The sequence below is a fragment of the Amblyomma americanum genome, chromosome 1 (genome assembly GCF_052857255.1).
Source record: "Amblyomma americanum isolate KBUSLIRL-KWMA chromosome 1, ASM5285725v1, whole genome shotgun sequence".
Classification (NCBI taxonomy): Eukaryota; Metazoa; Arthropoda; class Arachnida; order Ixodida; family Ixodidae; genus Amblyomma; species Amblyomma americanum.
In genome coordinates this window covers 224,704,277-224,717,416 of record NC_135497.1, presented here as the reverse complement: position 1 = coordinate 224,717,416, position 13,140 = coordinate 224,704,277, and the positions used below count along the sequence as shown (strand labels likewise).

The 13,140-nt window shown below is 47.7% G+C and overlaps 1 pseudogene across 1 annotated transcript in view; it reads left to right on the top strand.

Annotated features, from left to right (window-relative positions):
- Positions 1 to 7,572: 7,572 nt before the first annotated feature.
- LOC144115894 (dopamine beta-hydroxylase-like) overlaps positions 7,573 to 13,140 on the top strand; it is a 71,249-nt pseudogene continuing 65,681 nt past the window's right edge. Inside the window, exon 1 of the transcript XR_013311601.1 lies at positions 7,573 to 7,875. The product of XR_013311601.1 is annotated as a dopamine beta-hydroxylase-like (transcript). The remainder of the gene's footprint in view (positions 7,876 to 13,140) is intronic.

Genomic DNA, 13,140 nt, shown 5'->3' with positions numbered 1-13,140 from the left:
TATCATATACGCCGGCTGCCTTGGCTTCTTTCCCAGCGTGAAGTATAAAAAGAAAGTGGGAATGTGGGGTTGCAGACGGGGAGGAGGTTAAGAGCGGACGGTGACCGAGCTCGAACAAAGGGTACAGCCTCCAACGCCAGCGCTGGCCGCTTTGAGCTCTCCCATTGGAACGAAGAAGTTTCCGGAGCTCCGCCCCTGATCATCGTTCACTAGCGTCTCACGTGTCTAACCCATCCAAAAAGCCTGTACTCCCCATCACTAATCGCGGTTTCCTTAGAACCCCCTAAGCGAGAGGCGCCGTCTTATGCCAACTGACCACGGGTGTGCCCGACCTTCCCGCGCTCTCGTTCTAGCGTTCTGACCAGTGGTCCCGACTGCTCTTTTGAGACAGGCACTGCATTAGTGAGCCTCGCTCCGCAAGCGGGACGGAAGGGCCTGCATTTTTTGGAAGACTTGAGTCAGACAAGTGGCGAGCGGAATTTCGTCGTTTACGGTATGTTTTCTTGCCGTGCTTTCCTCGCTTTTATTTTTTGCTAAAATAATCGTCGCTATAAGCTACAAGCTTAATGGTGACTTCCAATCGCAGAGTTGGAGCACTTCTGGAGCAATGTTTCCTGCTCTTTTCGGAGCAACTGTATTCCAAACGCAGATCTGAGCCACGGATCGTGTCTTCCAATCGTAGACAGGGTGCGGTTGCCGCGCCGAGATTGCTCCGTGGAGCAGTCGGGACTGCTCCGCCGAAATCGGCGGATCCGACCGGAAGTTTGCGTGACGTTCTCATGCAGCGGCGATAGCGGCGCCCTACACGCTCTGGCCTGCATGCTCTGGCCAGAGCAAGTGTACTCCAATCGCAATTTCAGGTCGCGCGCTCTGCGTCGGATTGAGGCGCTCTGTCACAGAGCGTGCAGACTGCTCCGGGCCTGCGATTGGAATTCACCATAAGATTCGATCCCGCTGGTCTTCGTTGTTCGCACTTGTGGCCCTTCCAGGAGTTTATAGTTCATCTTAGCGTAGCTTATGGTGACTTTTTGTAGCATATTTAAAAAAATTGGCGGGCGGTTTAGCACTGCTAAGCACGAAATATTGTGCGAAAGCACAGTAGTAGTAGTAGTAGTAGTAGTAGTAGTAGTAGTAGTAGTAGTAGTAGTAGTAGTAGTAGTAGTAGTAGTAGTAGTAGTAGTAGTAGTAGTAGTAGTAGTAGTAGTAGTAGTAGTAGTTAGTGGTTTATATGGGTTTAACGTCACAAAGCGACTCAGGCTATGAGAGACGCCGTAGTGATGGGCTCCGGGAATTTCGACCACCTGGGGTTCTTTAACGTGCAATGTTATCGCGCAGTACACGGGCCTCTAGAATTTCGCCTCCATCGAAATTCAACCGCCGCGGCCGGGATATAACCCGCGTCTTTCGGGCCAGCAGCCGAGCGCCATAACCACTCAGCCACCGCGGCGGCTGAGTAGTAGTAGTAGTAGTAGTAGTAGTAGTAGTAGTAGTAGTAGTAGTAGTAGTAGTAGTAGTAGTAGTAGTAGTAGTAGTAGTAGTAGTAGTAGTAGTGTAGTAGTAGTAGTAGTAGTAGTAGTAGTATAGTAGTAGTAGTAGTAGTAGGCTAGTGTCGATCGGAACGTTGACGATCGATTGGTCCCTTTATTCCAATTGTCCGTGGCTCGAGTGCAGCAACCGAAGTATCTGCATAAAGAGTATACGTTGGGGGGGGGGGGGGGGGGGGGCATGAGTTCTGCCACATTATTTAGCGGAGGAAAATCGGGAGGCATCAAGGGACACTTGTAGCCGTTGCTCACGCTATACAGCGGTATCTTCTGTTTACGTAGTGAAGCTTTGCACGTTTTGCACACCTCCACGTTGGCAACGTCTACCTCGGGGAAAGTACGCAGCAATGTCGTATGCATGGTTTTGCTTACCGTGTCCAGATCTTTGAGATGCCACAATCGATCGCGTACGTGCATGGCACTGAGAGCCGAACAGATTTTGCACAAACTCTCGCTGAAACTTGGCGGTATAGCAGACGCGGCAGTGACCAACCACATTTCAGAGTTTGCCTGGCGTTCGTTCAGTTCCGCGGTGAGACATTGGTGGTACTGTCCACGCAGTAACTCTTGTCTTGCCCCTTTTCTATTTCGCTGTTACAGCAAGGCGAACGGCTCGCTGCTCCGGTGTTTCGGCCGCTAACGCGGCCTGACGCTTCAGTCCCTCAATCGCAAGTTCTTCGTTGCGTTTACCCACCTCCTCGGGATCTTCGACGTTGACGCTGTCTTCTTTCTCGCTGTACATCAGTGCGGAGTAGTCGGCGCAACTCCTCCGCCGATGTGTTAGACGGATCCGGCTCACTTTCCATCATGGCGTGCTTTGCGTCTCTTGGTCTTGTTTGTTAGCGCCGCAGATGAAAGATGACGAAGACGGCGTTGCGCAATGCGCAGCGAGAAAGGGTCAAGCTTCACAGAAACTCTACGAGCCGGTTGGACCTCGTAAAGTAGTGCATTCGCACTGAAACACTCACAGAATCCGCTTCCTATATCCCAAAAACTAAAACATTTCGGCATCGCATAAGGCAAATGTACATTTGAGAGGCCAGACGGGAGAGTTCATGCGCTGAATACAAAAAAAAAATGCTTGGTTCAGCCACCTCCACCAAATTTTTTGCCGTAGCTTAAATTGTCTTCGCATGCGGGTAAAATAACAAGAGGTAAAATGCTTATGGTTATGACATGGAAACACATGCGCTCGCGAACGTCCTCCGAACGGGACGGAACAGTCAGCATCCTTGAGACTTAACCTATCGTACACGCCTTTCGTATGGACCCTTGCTTACTTCTCATGCACTAAAAAGCTACATCGAGCCTAGGAGGCCGAGACGGAGTTTGCCGCGGCCTCAGCATAGCTTTTACAATTTAGTCTTGCTATTAAATATTGCTTAATCTACGAGTACAAGTTATTTATAATAAATATTATTCGTAATCCACATCATCGTCATCAGCCCGACTACGCTCACTGCAGGGCAAAAGCCTTTCCCATGTCTCTCCAATCAACCCTGTCCTTTGCCACCTGCGCCCACCCTATGCCCGCAAACTTCTTGATCTCATCCGCCCACCTAACTTTCTGCCAAGCCCTGCTACGCTTGCCTTCTCTTGGAATCCACTCCGTTGCCCTTAAAGGACCAGCGGTTATCTTGTCTTCGCATTACATGCCTTGCCCAAGCCCATTTCTTCCTCTTGATTTCGACTAGGATGTCATTAACCCGCGTTTGTTCCTTCACCCACTCTGCCCGCTTCCGGTCTCTTAACGTTGCACTTATCATTTTTCTTTTTATAGCTCGCTGCGTTGTCCTTACCTTTTGCTGAACACTTTTCGTTAGCCTCCACGTTTCTGCCCCATACGTGAGTACCGGTTAGATACAGTAACCGCAGCCTTAGGTAAATATATTGAGATACCTCGCTGAATAAATATTGGTTATATGAATATACCTGTTTTAAAGGCGCTTTTTTAGATTAACTGCCACAAGCATTGTTTTTCAAAGTCAGCAGGTACTTTTCAAATGCCACACTAAGTGAAAACTCAGTGGAATGTACTGTTTGAAATTATGTGGCCAGTAGCACTTATAGCTACAAAATAATGAATGCAGTCATCAACATAAAATTAATTTTCTCAGGAACGTCTTACATGATATCATTAATATGTAACAGGAATAAAAGGGTTTCAAGCATCGAGTCGTCGAGGACTCCAGAGTCTGCCAAAAGTGTGTCAGTGTTAGTCACTGAATGCAGCGAATTGATGTCGGTCATTACTGTAAGCTGATATCCACTGTGCATCATAAAGGAATATGAAAACATTTTGTCAAAGTTAAACAGTAACTTTTCAAGAGAAAATCCAGGCCGATGTCTGTGCGATTGGAAATTATCTTTCGCCTACCATTTAAGCGCAATATGCTGCTAGGCTTAACGGCACTGCTGGGCGCTGTCCCGAATTCCTGGTAGTTAATACGTTGTGCTTGTCGAAATATTCTTAAATGCGCTTGTGTATTACATGCACGAATATTTTAGAAACTATATCAAGATAGTAAAAATCGGGTGATTATTGTTAATAACTTCCTTCTCTGTGTTTCTGTGATGTAGTTTCACTAACCCAAGGGCTTCATCCCTTATGCTGTGACTTTTAAAAAGTAAACATAAATATTTAGCCACCCATTTGTTCAGAAATATGTTTGGAATTCCATCACGGAGAGAAGACTTGCATTCAAGTTCGAAAGCATGTTTAAGATTCCTTTTTCGTTCATTGCAACGTCCGGAATCGGCGACAGATTAGAAGCGGAGATTTGCATTGTGTCGCTGTCCGGCCTAAAAACAAATCCAAACTATAGATTATTGGGGTACAGACACAAAATTTCGAACGCAAACAAACGATTTGTTTCATGGGCGTAAGTATATGCTTTCTAGCAAGTTTCATTATCATGCATTAAGTGGAAAATAACTGCACGTGACTTTAACGCTATAGCGTTAAGGTTTTCTTTCAGCAGAAAACTCGGTGGCCCGTTGTCTGTAGGTGCTCCATATTAGTCGAGAGGGCCATGACGTCACAGCCACTTGACCTCGTGCTGGTAATTCAAACACCATACAGCGATCCCACAGTGCAACAGTGATGACGTCACTACAAAATTCTTCTTTGGTCTACAGGTTCGTGACGTCATTCTATCAATATCGCGTACTGGCTCTGAAGAAAGAAAAGCAATTTCGCTGAAAAGAAGAATGGTCGAGCCGGAACTCGGACCGCTACCCCTTGCGCCGTGAGTCGGGAGCGCTACCCAACGACCACTGAGTAGTGTTTCTGCGACTTGTTTACAGGGAGCCCTTTTGTGTCTTGTGACAAATAAAAATAATAAATATTAAACATAAAATAAAAATCAAAATAAAGATTCAATGAAATAAAATAAAGTAATGAACAGTGTCCGTGTCTGCTAAGTGATATGCAAAGAGGACCCCAGGCCGCTGAAGGGATCCACTATCTACCCTCCAGGCGGATCTTAAGTGTCCCCCGAATTTTTTTAATGCTGACCGAGGGACTCGTCGGCATTTCCACTCGCATCGAGTGAAGTCACGGTGCACTCGCCCCAAATAATTGTGACGTCAGCGAACTCACTGGTTGTTGACAGAAACAACCAGTGCTTACCGACGACGCCGACACCATCAGGAATGTAGTAGTCCAGGCTGGCCGGTCGACCGTGGCGTCAAGGTACACTGGAGCGTGGCGCCAACCGAGACCGAAACTACTGGTACAAAACTGTTTTTAGTTAACTATTCACGCTGCGCACTGGTGTTTTGAGCTCATTTTGGCGATGTTCACGGCCAGTAGTAATCATCAATTGCCTCCGTGAATAAAATGTGAACTCCTAAATTGTCGATAGACTTGAGAAACAGCTGGCTGAAATGTGTACACAAAAGTACTGCTTAAGTAAGGTAGCTTTTTTTACCGCCCTTCTTTTTTACCGATAACTTGCAAAATCAAAAAAAAAAAACTTCCACTTGACAGCGGTGCTACTTTAACGTCCCAAGAGGCCTCAGAGAAAGAAATCCGATTTTCTCCAGTGCGCTGTCCTCGACGGGGCTTTTCGTGTGCGCTGGACGAGGCATATGCTTCCGAGATATGCTTCTCTACAAATTGGTCCGAGTTCTTGGTACTAATGCCATGACTAATTGGTTAAGGACGCTCTGTCGTGCCGTTACCGATTTGTATCTGTAGATGACCAACCTTCCGACTCAACACGAGTGCATTCTGGTATCCCTGAAGGTACAGTTCTGGCTGCAATTCCCTTTTAAACTTTCAATAATGATAAGACACATAATAGCGACGCTACTGTTCGTATGTTCCAAGTTTTCTGCATCATTCATAAGGTAAAAAATAGCCGCGGAGACCAATATATGCTCCAAGCAATGTACTCGCAAGACGTTGCATATCATTATCATTAATGCAAACAAAGCTGTCTGCATGACTATAACTAGAAAGAAAGAAGCTTTTCGCTTCCGCAGTGACCTCCACAACTCCAAAGTAAAGCAGGTTAATGAATTTAATTACCTAGGTATATTTAAAACTAACGACCTAAAGTGGGACAAACATCTCTCATATTTTACTGCAGTAGGATAGAACGTAGAAAAAAAACAGCAGTTGGTAACAATGGCACCGCCGCAGTGGCTCAGTGGTTATGGCGGCTGACCCGAAAGACGTGGGTTCGATCCCGGCCGTGGTGGTCGAAATTTCGATGGAGGCGAAATGCTAGAGGCCCGTGTGCTGTACGATATCAGTGCACGTTAAAGAACCCCGGGTGGTCGAAATTTCCGGAGCCCTCCACTACGGCGTCCCTCATAGCCTGAGTCGCTTTGGGACGTTAAACCCCCACAAACCAAACCAGTTTGTAACAATGGATCAGGGTCACGAAAGATATACTGCAGCCTGGGTCTCGCGGATCTCAACAGCCGTCAGTTGGTTTCACTGGGCTGGGATACTCCGTCTATTTTAAAAGGTTCTATTTTAAAAGGGGCTCCGTCTTGGTCCTTGTCGTCGTCGGGTCAATAAGCATCTCTGGTCATAGCACGTATGCCACCGGTTTTCGTGTCTTGTGGTCGGGGCTGGGGACGGGGCGGGGGAAAGCGGCTGTTCGGTTCTGGTCAAATCGAGCTGGGGTTGTGCCGGGCGGTGGACCACAGGTGCCCTCGGCCGACGACCACGAGGCGTCGATGCTCCAGGAACCAGGATAATGATGTTTCCCAGCACCTCCACCAAACCATACGGCGCAGCATGCCAAGGAACAGGAAGACATGATGACATATGAAATATGATATTTAATGGCTACGGGCCTAACACAAACGCTCCGTCCCGCGCCGCTGCCCGCCTCTTCGTCGTCTTCTTCGTAACAATATATTACATACACCTGAGCAGGTTGCGCACAAACCGGTGGGCAGGTTGCAACCTGCCCACCGTTTCAGGTGGGCCGCCTGTCAGAAGCATACTTGAGACAAAAAAAAAAACACGGAATTGCTAAATGCGGGGAATGGCCGCTGTTAGGGCTATAGCGCACCAAAACATTCTCGCAGTCCAAGGGAATGGTTACGGTTTTTAAATAAGATTTTTTCGCTGGAGGGGGGGGGGGGGGGGGGTAAGGGGGCGATTTAGGGCGCATTTAAGGGAGGGGGTCGACTCGCCCTCCGCCCCCATTAAAATTTGCCTTCGAGCGTGGTGTCCCTTCAATTACCTTACGATATATTTCACCTTGAAGACATCCAGGAACGTTCTTTTCTCATCAATTTTTAAAATATGTGATCATATCCGTGTAGTTAAATATGGTCACCGCGAACGTTATAGCCATTAGTGATAATCACCCATTAGAGTCCTAGAAACCTTACAGTACGCAGCAGCGTTAGGCTTGGAGTCAAAACAGCCCGCTTCTGACGATCGCTTTCCATCTCGCTCTATCTGTAACTATACTCATCCTCTTTTCTCATGATCGCAGAGTGCATCCCAAGAAAGTCTCTTTGATTCCGGAAGAAGTGTTTCCGGCCGTACGCAGCAAATATGACGTTCCTGGGACCAAGGCAGCAATGCACCCCGTCTCCGCTGGTGCGCTGGCTCGCGTGGCTGGCGCTCGCATGTGCCTCGGCTGAAGCGACGCGCTACTTCGAGCTGGTGCTGGACCCGGAGGGCCGATTCCACCTCTTCAGGACGGTCGACTACGAGGCCGAGTCGCTGACGGCCGAGCTCTAGCTGGATCTGCCTCCAGACGACTGGTTCGCACTCGGCTTCCCGGATCGCGGCGACGTCGCGCTCGCCGATGTCTGCGTGCTGTGGGCCGATGCGCACGGGAGGCCGCGCCTGGACGTGAGTGCGCCGGAGGAACACGCCTTACAGATCAAGCCAGAGAGAGAGAAACCCCTTAATGAAAAAGGCCATTTTCTCTCTATGTCTACGGTCAACGCCACTTTTACGCATGAAGCGGCGAAAACACGATCAAAACTAAAGATTTCATGTCCGTTTCGAGAGTTTTTTCGCTTGTTCTCTTCTCTTTTTCGGAGGCAGTGAGGACCACGACCTCCGAATTTGGAGGCCGTGGCCATGATTTTTCTCTCCGGTTGCTATTCGCGCCAAGACCGCCGCATCAATGCGCAGAAGCTGTCGACTACATGGCTGGCTCATGCCGTTAAGGCATACGGTAATGTCTGTCCACAATGAGATTATACAGTGCCGTAACCCGTAATCTAACTGAATTTTCACCATTTTTTCGACTGTGCAGAACACTTTAACGTGTTCCACGCATGCCGACAAGTTGTATCACTGTAGTAGCTTGATACTCTTTTTTTTGCCGAAATGGACACGATGGCTGGTGCAACATAAGCTGCACCCTTCGCGGAGTTATTTTCTTACCATTTGTGTAGAGATTTCCACAATGTAGTTTTACTCAAGAAGCCTCGCTACAGTCATTCTGCACTCTAGAAAACAGCGAAAAAAAAATATCGAAAGCCGAGACTGAATACACAGCACTCGTCCTATCTATGCTGTCTAGTGTGCAGTTATTTGTGCTGTTCTCCTATTATAGCATTAACGACTATCGCAGCTGGCCCAAATTTTGATACTTACCCTACGAAACGTACGCTTATTAGGGAGCAACCATTCTTATTTCTCCTGCTAGTGCGAGTCGTCCTTTGAATGAAAGTTGTTGCTGACGTATGCGGCAGAATTTTAAAACAATGCACGAAAATGGATTCTCAAGGACTCGCAACGCAGGCCCAGTAGCTCGTGGCGCAGCGTCACGGCCGAGGGCGTGGCTCTGTTGAGAGCTGCGTAACGAAAAATAATCGGCCGTTTCACAACGCATCAGCGGTGATGGTCAGGCGCAAGAACAAAAAGCTATTTTCACATACACGTGCTGTACGTGGTCCTGACTGCCGGTGTCACGTACCACCATAAGCGTGCGATGTCGAAATTTGGGGTTCTGGAGTGAACTATTCGCGTTCTCCTAAAATTATTAGCATTGTTCCGATAGTAAAAATAAACGCGACAGAATAGAACGGGTGCCCTCAGGCTCTCTCCAACCTGTCTTTTTGTTAGCGGACCGTGGCCTAAACAAGCACGCGCCTCTGACTATACAACGACTACAAGGTGGAACACGGGAGGTTGGTCGGCCGCCCTGTTTTTTTCTTTTCGACACGGGCGCTTCTAATGCGGAACAACTTTAAATGGCTTCTGAGGCGTATTTGTTTCTATTTGCCTTCGTTTGCGGCATATACATGCTATTTTGCATTGTTTTTTCATTTGTTTAGTCCACTCTTACATTACTTCAGTCTTTTATCTCTTTCTTTCGTATTCACTATTCGGCGCACTTATTCTGGCGTGCAAACCGCCTGCGTTCAGTTTCTTGAATATTTGCCTCGGCAGACTGCAGCGCCTGTTGGAGCTTCTCACTCTCGTCGTCGACAGTTCGCTTTTCGGGCGTCGAATTGAATATGCTACTCGGGTAGTAAAACGGAACATTTCTTTCTAGATGTACGGCCTATCTGATCTTCGATAGTGGGCGTAAAGCATGAGTAGCTATGGGGCACAGTTCGAAAGAAACAAGCAAACACATTGGTACAATTAGTTTAGCACGCACACGAGTACTCAATTGTCCGAATTCTTATCAGTAATACCGCATTTTTGTGACCTCTAAAATTATTACATACATCTTTAATTTATGCATTCTTTGTTTACCGAAGTACAGGCCTCGCATCGTTAGAGTTGCGGCGGCAGACGTTACATGAGCGTCGCCAAATGTGGCATGTGCGAAATGTTCCACTAATGGTGTCTCAGTGACATACTGCATACCTGCTCCAAACAAGCTGCAAGCCTCAGGTGAAGTAACTGAGCAAAAAAAAAGTGTTTTCCTATGCCTTCGTCTGCTAGTGGATTTTTATTGCGATAATCTTCAATTACTACAATTATTTTGGTAAACGGAGTACAAATGGTTAGTTAGCATATGTAATTACAGCCTTAAGAACAGTGCACGGGGAAGAAGGGCTACAAAAGGAGCAACGTCGTCATCGTCACCAGCATGATCGTCATCAGCCCAATTACGTCCACCGCAGGACAAAGCCGCCTCCCACTAATCTTCAACTAGCCCTTTCTTGCGCCAGCTGCGGCCACCCTAACTCCCAAACTTTTTAACCTCATCCACCCACCTCACCTTCTGCCAGCTCCTGCTGAGTTTACCTCCTCGTGAAATCCATTCCGTGACTATCCATCGGCCATCCTGCCATTGCATTACATGTCCTGCCCATGCCAATTTCCTCTTCTTGATTTCGGCTAGGATATCATTGACACGCGTTTCTTCCCTACGCCCTAGTTACCCCTATCATTTTAATTTGCACTGCTCGGTGCGATGTCCTCAATAAAATTCCAAGTCTTTTCGTCTTCCTCCAAGTTTCCACTCTATGACAAAGATAACAACAGTGTCCGCAGCGGTAATTCGATTACATTATTTTTGACAATGTTAACACGAGTGAAGTGGTACGAGGCACTGCCTTCATGTCGTCACTAGTGACACGTTTCCTAGCAAACTCGTGAGCTTTGGAGCCCACCGATAGATCAAGACGGTTTAAGGAAGTTGCGTCGCGTTAGAATTCATTCTGCAATTGTAGCAAGACGCAGACGATGTTCGCCACCAGCTGCGAAACGCGGTTTTGGTTGTCCGCATAAGTACCGTAATAAATTTAGTGTGGCGACATCTCCAAAGCCCCACCGCTTGCAGCCGTCACGTTGCACTCCATCATTCTGCTTCTCACTTGTAGTACATCCCCAGTAACGTCTACTTTAATGACACTGGCTTCATGCAACCAACCAAAGCTTTAAGAGACGTACACCTTCCGTCAAAAGTATACGGCCCAAGGGGTTTGCTTGTGAGGCCTGCAGCATGCCTCATTATGCATCCTCAGCGATGTAGTCTCTTGAAAGTGGAATGGCTTTTCGGTCCTCAATCCTTCCAAGGTTTGGACTGCTCGACGTGCTAGGGATCGAGCCACGCTAAACAGTTCAGAAGCAAACCCCTTGGGCTGTATAATTTTTTGTGACATTGAAGTGTGCAAAACACTGGTTGTTTGTCGTTTAATGATGTAGCTACAGGTTGTCTCTCAGTGGAAATCGAAATGAATTACACAGACACGCCGATTCAAGCTGCGCGATGGTGACAGCAAAGCACGATGGAGACTTCACCATGAACATGGTGTAACGGTTGTGCCAAGGGAAAAATTTTGCTTACTAAATTTAGCGGGTGGCGGCACATATCTGTGCCACGGCTGGCGCTGACTTTCAGGGCTCCCAGGTCGATTGGATTTAATTACGACGAGCGGACATGGCAGGCGACACAAAATTGATTTCGCTCAATGCAGACAAGATCCAGGCCATGAAACGAGTATAGCTTCCTGCGCCCCACTGACAAAGTGTATGGCTGTTAGAGATTGCGTTTTGTTCTCATTTAAGAGACTACGCAGGACGGCAACCTATGCAGCCTCTGAAAGTATATAGTAAAATCTCATTAGACACACCAATGCGATTTTCGGGAGGCCTAAAATGACAGGGCGGGCACGCAGTAAAAACTTCCATTTAGAACTCATGCTGTCTTCAGCATACGCAGTTCCGTACAACTTCGCATTAGCTTATATTGGCTCGAACATCCACCTCGTAAGCGGGAGGGGTTTGGTTCGATCTCCAGTGATCTCCGGGTGCACGCCGGTTTTCCAATGGGTAAAAGTTTCCTCCGGCCCGGTGCTCAGCTTTCTCTGGGGTATAAAGGCTTGAGAAAATGCTGTAACCAAATCGGGCCTATGATTCATTTCGCCGTCGAAAAACTTAAATCCGCCTTGAGCGCTAAAGAGCGTTCGCGCACACACGATCAGCCATTTCAGAGAGTTCTGCCATTCCCTTACGGCCACCCTTGAGTTCCTCCCGGTGCCACTTCGTTCGGGGTGTCTGTGAGGGGGCGAGAGACACGCCAGTGATGAGTGAAAGAAAGGGAAGGGCAGACGCAGTTGAGGGGGGGGGGGGGGCAAATTTTCACTTTCGCCAAAGGATGAATCGGCAGTCATCGGCAAACAAAAGCCGGGAATTCTGTCTATTGCTCCCAATCTGGCATTCTGTTTCCTTTTTTTTTTTGTCTTTCGGCCTCCCTGTTCACTCCTCATATCTTCACGGGGCATCAAAGACGATCCCATCGACTGCTCCGTGGATGTGCCGACGTCTTTTGGCGGCATTTATACTTCACTGGCGAGCTGGGCCACTGCAACGCGGGCTGCGATGATTATGACAAGCCTGCGGAGCAAGGACAAAAATACGGAAAAAGTTGGAGAAAAACGACGCTGCAAGAACAGAGAATCGCCAATGAAAATACCGTAGTTTGGCTTCGAAGAAAAGCGTAAATTATGCACGGACGTAGAGCGAACTTACGAAACAAAGAAAACGAACCGAAAGCGGTGGAGAGCCGCACGTGCACTGCGGCAGTCACTGTGGGAAAATTTTGGCAGCGAGAGAGAATTTAATAATCGCGGCCCGAGGACAAAGGAGCCGCGGCCGTCTCCTTATTCTTTTTAGTCCTTGCTCGGTTACTCAATATCCGTGTCTCTGGCAGCCAGCCTCCGCGTCGCCCCGCCGTCTTTCTGCGCACTTCGAATTATGCTACGCAGTACAGTGGACGTGCGCGGGTCAATCAAGAAGTTGAAGCCGCACCCTGGGCTAACAAGGTTTGGCCAAGCAAAGTGTTCCCCTCTCTTGTTCCTCTCACAACTCGCGCGTCCCGTCAGAGACAGAGGCCATGCTGCTGTCTTTATTAAAAGTAATGTAAGGGAACAATATATGTATAAGAACGGAATATATTATTCTCCTTTTTTTTTCTTTGTTTTATACTACGGGTTTAGTGGAGCCATTACGCCGCGGCAAGAATGAAACTGAAGTTACTGCCGTTGTTTTTATTAAACATGTCAGTGAACACAACCGTACACATTCTTTTTTAGTAGTTCACTGTTGTGTATTATACCCCCAGTGGTCTGCTTTGACGACACCAACAAAATGGTCTGAATGGTGAAGGAAGTTCAACATAATCGACATCGTTTGCTGAAAAGC